We start from the raw sequence: 8,473 nt of genomic DNA, 5'->3' as shown, positions 1-8,473 counted from the left end.
GAGTGCTTTCCTCTCTACAGTACTCCTAAGCACCTAGGAGGCCTTCCCTTGCATTGCTCTTCTGGAAGACTGGACATGCCAGGAAGGACAGGAGGACAGCCATGTGAGCAGATGGCATCCCTGAAGAGCAGTGGCTTAATGATGGTACTGGAAGAGGGACAGGGATAGGGGGAAAGGAACTTTTGAAGTTCAGAGCTGGTAAACCATGCAGCCACAATACTTGGACCCTGAAGCAAACTCTTGCAAGAAGAATGAAGCGTCATTCTTTGAACAAAAGAGAGACATTTTAGAATGAATGGTGGGCTTCTTTGATTATGTGTGTGTGTGTGTATGTATATATACACACACACACACATATATATATAGTATCATGTCATCTGAAAATAGTGACAGTTTATTTGTCCTTTCCAATTTGGATGTCTTTTCTTTTTTTTCTTTTTTTTCTTTTTTTTTGCCTAGTTGCTCTGGTTAGGACTTCCACACTATGTTGAATAAAATTGGCAAGAGTCGTCATTCTTGTCTTGTTCCTGAACTTAGAGGAAAAGCTTTTCAATGTTGAGTATGTTAGCTATGGGCTTGTCCTGTATGGTCTTTATTAGACTGAGGTATGTTCCCTCTATCCCTACTTCATTGAGTGCTTTTATCATAAATGGATGTTGAATTTAGTCAAATGTTTTTTCTGCATGTATTGGGATAATCATATGATTTTTATCCATTTTGTTAATGTGATGTATTGCATTGATTTGCAGATGTTTAACTATCCTTGAATCTCTGGAATAAATCTCAGTTGGCCATAGTGTATGATCCTTTTAGTATATTGTTGACTTCGACTTGCTAATATACTGAAAATCTGTGTTTATTATTGGCCTGTAATTCTCTTTACCTGTGCCATCCTTGGATGGTTTTGCTATCAGATTAGAAGAGTTTGAGAAAGGTTGATATTAATTCTTGTTTAAGCATTTGGTAGAATTCACAACTGAATCCATGTGGTCCTGAACTTCCGTTTGTTGGGACCTTTTATTACTGATCAACCTCCTTATTAGTTATTGGTCTGTTTAGATTTTTTATTTCTATATGATACAGTCTTGCTGGGTTATATATTTCTAGGAATTTATTCATTTTCTAGGTTGTCCAATTTGTTGGTATATAATTTTCCATAGTAGTCATTTATGATCCTTTGCATTTCTATAGTATCTGTTGTAAATCTCCTTTTTCATTTCTGCTTTTGAGTCCTCTTTTTTCTTGGTAAGTCTAGCTAAAGGTTCATCCATTTTGTATACCTTTCAAAAAAAAAAAAAAAAGAACCAGCTCTTTCACTGTTCTTTTCTATTGTCTTTTTAGTCTTTATTTCCTTTATTTCTAGTCTGACCTCTGTTATTTAATTCCTTCTACTAACTTGGACTTTGTTATTTGTTTTCATTTGCAATCATCCTGGTTTCTGAATAAACTTTTCACTCAGATAAGAAAAGATGGTAAAAAGTACAGTTATTCAAATAGTGTATATCTGTAATAAAGCATTTTAAAATATATTAAGATAGCAGAGGTAATAAGTACCAACTGTCAAAATATTTTCTTATATTTGTCTCCGTTACCCACTCCATTCTTTTGTTCTCCCAAACTGAGAGTTTTAAACATTTTTGTTTAATGTATTTCCAGATGCGCATTAATGATACATTTAGTTTTTTTCTGTTTTTCTTTTTGAATTTTTCATTCTACAATTATTTATCGCATGGAGGAGGCACAAGATAATCTCATGGTGTTTTTTTTGTTTGTTTGTTTTTTGTTTTGTTTTTTTTTCCCCAGTTGGTGTTTGGCCTCATGAAATACCACAATCTGACTTTGCTACTGTAGGTGATGTTATTCATTTCATCATCCAAATTATGTGTCAGAAACATACTGAGCAGAGCAGTGCCATGAAATACTTGTTCATTTTTCTCTGATGACAAACACCATTATGCAAAAGAATCATCAAGATGCCTTTGCAGAACACCTAGGATATTTGTTCTAAAATAACATTACTACTCATATCAGATGAACCAACTAAGCCTGAAAATTCTGAAAGGTACCATACCTATTAAATCTAGAACATAAATAAAATAAAAATATGTTTCAAATAGAGTATTGTAAAGTGATCCAAAGGAAGGCTGTCAACTTAGTTGTATCAAACTGAAGTTAAGGAATTTCTTTGGTTGCTAATTTGAATGCCATGATTACAAGGATACTATAGTTGTACTGAACATTGCCATAACTAAAAAAACTGCTAAGTAACTAAAATTGAACTATCTTTTTCCCACTGTTGGAGAATTGGCAATTTTAATTGCAGAGCTATGTGTTACAAAGGAAGTTAAATATCAAAATAATTAAAAACCTATCTCTAGGTAAGGATTTCTCAACCTTAGCTCTTATTTTAGTCTATTTTGGGTGCTACAACAAAGTACCACAGACTGGGTGGTTTATAAACAATGGAAATTTATTTCTCACAGTTCTAGAGATTGGAAGTCCAAGATCAGGGTGTCAGCATTGTTGTGTTCTGGTGCAACACCTCTTGTGGGTTGAAAACTGTTGACTTCTCATTTTATCCACATATGGTAGAGAACAGAGAGAAACAAGCTTTCTCATCTTTCTTTTAAGTGCAGTAACCTCATTTATGAGAGTTCTCCTCTCATGACCTCATTTAGTCCTAAATATCTCCCAAAGGCTCCACCTTCTAATACGTCACTTGAAGGAAGAGGTAGAAGGGCTTCGATGTATGAATTTCGAGACCCAAACATCCAGTTTGTAACAGCTCTATTGACTATAATTCTGTTATGGGAGGTCATCCTGTGGATCACTGCAGCAGGTTTAGCAGCATGCCTGCTTTCTATCCACAAGATAGCAGAAGCATTCTTCGGTTGTGACAACCAAAGACATTGCCAGACAATACCAAATGTTCTCTGGGGGCCAAAACCACTCTGGTAAATAATAAAAAAAAAATCTTTAATAACAGAGTGTGTGTTTGTACATATATACACATATAAACATACTTTATACATATATACTATCTATAACATACTATATATAAATGTAAATTTACTTAAAATGTTATAGTGACAGGAAATGTTGGTATACAGATTAATGATATAACAATCTTCCTCTATAATTCATAAATTGATTTGACTTGAATGATCTTGCTTTATCTTCTCTACTATAGAACGCTATAATTCTAATTTATTACATTGTTAAAAACCGTGAACACAGTAAATTTTTATATTAATGTATATATATTAATTGGTAATAATTACTTTTATATTTCTATTTTCACAAGTAATAAACTAAAATCTCGACATAAATAATTGGCACAGCTTCTGTATTTAAGTCATTTAATTTAACATATTTTTAAAAAGCAAAATACAAGTTTGTTATTCTTAAGTGGAAGTATTAACATGGACCACATCCACCAAACACTCATAAGTATTTTGGCAAGTTGCTATTCCTGAGGCCAAAATTAATGGACTGCTCAGAATAATTAATTGATTCAAGAATAATATATTGAATAGCAACTATGTTTCAGGTATTGTTATGGTAATCAAATATCATGGTGAAAATGGCAGAAAGAAAATAACCTTTAATTATCAGAGAACTTTCCTTTTTATATGGGGCAGGGGGAACCATGGAGGATACAGAAAGTAAGTAAATAGTATAAATATTTTAAATATGTTCACCTAACTGCATAGTTACATAATTTACAAAGTAAATGAAATACGTAGCTGATACCACAAGTGCCTGGTGAGGTTTGAGTGGTACTACATGAGCTAGCTACAGTGCTCATAAGGGCCTTTCAGTAAAGGTGACATTTGAACTGAGAGATAAGTGATAGAAAGTAGGCAGAACTGTGAAGAAAAAATATTTCAACCAGAGGAGCAGCAACAGCAAATTCTTGTAGGTTCAAAGAATGTGGCATATTAGAGTGATAAGCCCACTAATGTGACTGAAATTTAAAGGAGAAAGTAGCAGGAGATAGATTTTTCTTACAGTTTTCTTAAACAAATTAAATAGCTTATCTTTAAATACTAACACACTTGTATTTTTTAAAAAATTAATTTTAAATAGCTTTAAATCTCCATTTAATATGGTACCATGCTTAGTTTATTAAGCATTTTCTATTAAGTAGATAGGTCATATATACATTTAAATCCAAACTCTGTTTGAATTTTAAAGGCAGATTCTACCAAACCATACCATTTCTTTCTGAACTTAATTCAACTATTTGAAACATTGCTCAGACAGAAACACCCTAGGCTTTTGCTCAGACAGTGTTCACCCTAGGCTTTTGCTGCACCATTCTGCCAGTCTGTTATCTCTGCCATTTTCTTCACCTCTCTAAATTTTCTTCCTCTTTCAGTTCCCTCTCAAAACCTATCATGTGCTCTGTCTTGCTCATTACCATTTTGATGGGATTTTAGTAACAGTCATGACCTGCTTTCTATACCAATCAGTAGTTTTCCATTTTGGAAAATACCAAATTATTACCCCATTAAATCTGTGAACTTTAAATTTAGTTTGTGTAATTTATTAAATTGACTCATTTTCCCATCATTTATTGTCAAGGAAAAGTTAAGTCTTTAAAGTAGGAGATGGTTGCTTGAGTCTATGTATATATAACCTGTATAAACTATTTGATTATCTTAAGGTCCAGTATAATAGATTTCTCATAAGAAAATATTTAATGCTAGAGATTGTACAAATTTTTTGGGATACACTTGTGAATAAAGCAGAAAAAAAAAAAATAACCTGTCTTCATGGCAGATACATTCCTGAGGAATGAGGCAGATTAAACACTAGAAACATCATAAATCATATATTATTTTAGAATGTGATAAATACTATGGAAAAATATACAATTTATGGTTTATGAGTACATATATAGTATTTGTTTCAGCTATAAAATGAGTGGTCAGGCTATGTATATTGGATATGATATTTAAACCAACATTAAAAAAAAACCCCTCTCTTATTAAATTCATATTGAAGAAACTAGATAATTGATAAGTGGAATTGTTATTCAATATACTCAACCAGTAGAAAATATGTGTCTAGAAGGTGGACATAAATAAGACCATTCGAAGTTACTTTGTAAGTTACGAATGCAGTTTTTTCAATAGTCATTTCTTCTACCTGTTAGAAAATTATAGCTTTTGTTCCCTTGATCTTAGCTTGTGTCTCTAGGTTTAAAAAAAAAAAAATCATGGATTTCATTTTTTAAGAATGAACACTGTATGACAGCAAAGTGTCACCTCAATAATTTTTTTTAAATGAGAAAAGAAAGCAAATTGCTCTAGTTTCCTCAATTCTTTAAAATAAAACTGAAGTTCCAAGCCAATTTAATAGAAACTAGTTTGGTAGTGAAATTTAATAAAAATCTATCAAGTATAACTTTTTTATATGTGTGCTTAAATGGTGTATATATGTGTGTATATATTATTATAATACATGTTATAGAAATAAAGCAAAAGTTCTGAAATTATATGGTTTAATCAGATTATTTTTCTTTTATAAAATATATATAGTTTCATCAAACTTTTTGTTTTATTTTGATAACAGGTACTTTTCACCATTAATTCAAATTGCTTAAAAAAGATTTTTAATCATGTGACTCACCATAAATAATGTAGAATTTAACTATTTTCAATAATATATTCCTCATATAAAAATGATTTCTCAACTTGAATTAGAAAATTCTAATTCACAAATTGTAAAAACAAAGCAGTCTTTTGAAACTCAGATTATAATTGGTGGTGCATTTTAAGTGAAGAAGGCAACTTACACTGAAACTGTATGTTTGGATGACAGAGTCAAACACGAATGTATTATTAAAAGTAAAGGTCAAAACACTAATTCATTATGTATCCTTTGCGTTTTGTTGTGAATCGATTTTGTTTTTTATATGCACTTGCTGTCGTGCTTTGAGTCCTATTCTTAACTCTCATGAGTAGAGTTCCTTAAGCATAATGATTTGGTCATTAATATTTGAAGTAATTTTATTTGCCAATTTGAAGGGATGTTAGAATAAATTCTTCAGTGTCAATTCACAGTTCATTCCTTATTTAGAATAGTCACTATCAAATAGATAAGCGTTTTCAAATATAAACAATTCCTAAAAATAGGAAATACATATTGTAATTTATTTGATCATATTATGTTAGTGAAAATATCTATAACTAAAAAATATAGTAACACTTGGAACTAACTTAAAAGAATATTTTAATGTGGCAAATAGGAGTATACCTTATGAAGAAAACTGATTTACATTCATAAATATTATTTAGGAAATTACCACTAGGTTTAAAGAGTATATAATAATCTTTCTGTTGGCTTGTTGACTTCCTAGAATCCTAATAAAATAAGTTGATATTTTAGTGTTTTGTTTTTAAAATAATGTCTTTAATCGAATAATTTTGTAATTCTATCCACAATTATTTTTGAGTGTACGTTCTTTATTTGACTGTACAATGCATGCAGTGCCACTGTCCTTGAAGAGCAAGGTCATTTCTAAAATCTATGTAAAATTTTGGGGCTTTGTTTCTCAAATAAACATTATAATGTATAAGAAAGCAAAAGAAAGTTGAGATCAGAAAACTTAAGAGGCTTGTTAGATTTAACTCAATCCCAATAAATATAATGATTTCTTTTAAATGAAACTAGTTAAGTACAGACTAAAGTTCATATGGAGAAATAAACATTGAAGAGTAGCTAGGGTACACTGAAAGGGAAAATATATAAGGAAGTAAAGTCTTAGTAGATAATACAACATATATAAAGGTTCTTTAATTAGTGTGTTACTGACCCATGGATAGAATGTAGAGTCAAGAAATAGACTGAACTACACATAGAAATTCATTATACAATAAAAATTTTAAAAATAGTTTTTGGACAGGTGGATAGCCATTTGGAGCAGTTAAATAAATGTCTTATTTTCACCAGCTTTCAGAATTTCCTATTCTAAGTTAATACGTTGATTTATTTGTTCTTTTCCTTAATAAGTACATTTTCCACTTAGGTTTGTCTTTAGCAATATTCCATTGATATGAAAAGAAATCTTCACTTTTTGTTCAAGCAATTATTATACTCGAAATATTGATTCAATTTTAAAATTTATTTCATAGACATCTCCCCATGGAAATGGTTACTCCGTGTATTATATACCATTCAAAATCAGCTAATAATCATATTGATATATGTAATTCACCAGTGCTTGAAATTACGCACTTACTATTTTGGTGTTGTAGCACAATTTAAATGTTGCAGAGCTGTTACTTTTAAATAGATTTAAACAGGAGAGTTGTAAAATTGATAGTACCTTTGACAACTGTTTCTCACTGCTGAAGGATATTCTTCACTTCTCTATTCGTATATACCATATACTGAGAAATATATTAATGTTCACACATTGAGTTTGAAATATGGCTTGAACTTATCATCAGTTTTATTTGATTCATACAAGATGCTTATATTTCTCCATTCTTCAAATATTCTGAAACATATTAACAGTGATGTCATGCTACTGCTATAATGAATCTTGCATTATGGAATAAGAGATAAGAATAATTATAATATCTTATGTTATTCCTTCTTAAAATGCTAACACTGCACTCTATTTTCATTTATTGCTGAAGATTAGAGTTGCAAAATCAAAGAAGGAGATTTATACTATATGTAGAAAAGTTGTTAAATACCACTGAAAGCCATCATTAACATATAAGGATAAGTTTTTGTTGAAAACACCAAGTTGAAGCAGCTTGCCTTTTTCTGCTAATTTTAATTACTGCCTTTGTGAATTTCTTTATAACTGCCAAATTTTCAAGTAATGATGTGTTCTGTGATGGCATTCATCAGGTTGTCATTCATTTTGTGAAGTTAAAACTAATTGGCAATGCTTTCAAGAGTGGCTTGTTTAAAAAAGAATTCTTTAGATAGACTTGTTAGTGAAAAAACTGCCCAGCAAGCAGATGGTTCAATATAAATAAAATAAATTGCGTATTTGCCAAGCTGCATGCATTTTCTTGCTATATGAAAGCAAGAAAATATTTTTTGAAGAATTCATTGCTTAAAATTATGAAATTCAATATTCATGTCTTAAAAAATAACAATTGTAAACCTTTCTAAAGATAAATCAAGTGTATACTGAACATTTCATCACGAGAATTATGTGAAGTCACATGGATCTCAGGAAGTTCTGGAAGATTTTGTGTAATCATTACTCAGTACTTCACATACGCTCGGTTCTAAATTCTGGGTTTATAGGTTAACTGGATACATACCAGACCCAAAAATGACAAAAGGAAGACATTGATTCTTCAACTAAGTAAAGTCATTGATAAATACATTATACTATTCTGCCTGGGAAAAGGTTGTACTATTTTGCCAGGGAAAAGAACAGAGATAACTTCAAAGGGCTGAGGTAGGTGTGGTGGGGTGTGATCATCCCTGGTATGAG

The sequence above is a fragment of the Pteropus vampyrus genome, unplaced genomic scaffold (assembly GCF_000151845.1).
Source record: "Pteropus vampyrus isolate Shadow unplaced genomic scaffold, Pvam_2.0 Scaffold12, whole genome shotgun sequence".
Taxonomy (NCBI): domain Eukaryota; kingdom Metazoa; phylum Chordata; class Mammalia; order Chiroptera; family Pteropodidae; genus Pteropus; species Pteropus vampyrus.
Note: the sequence above shows the minus strand (reverse complement) of the source record.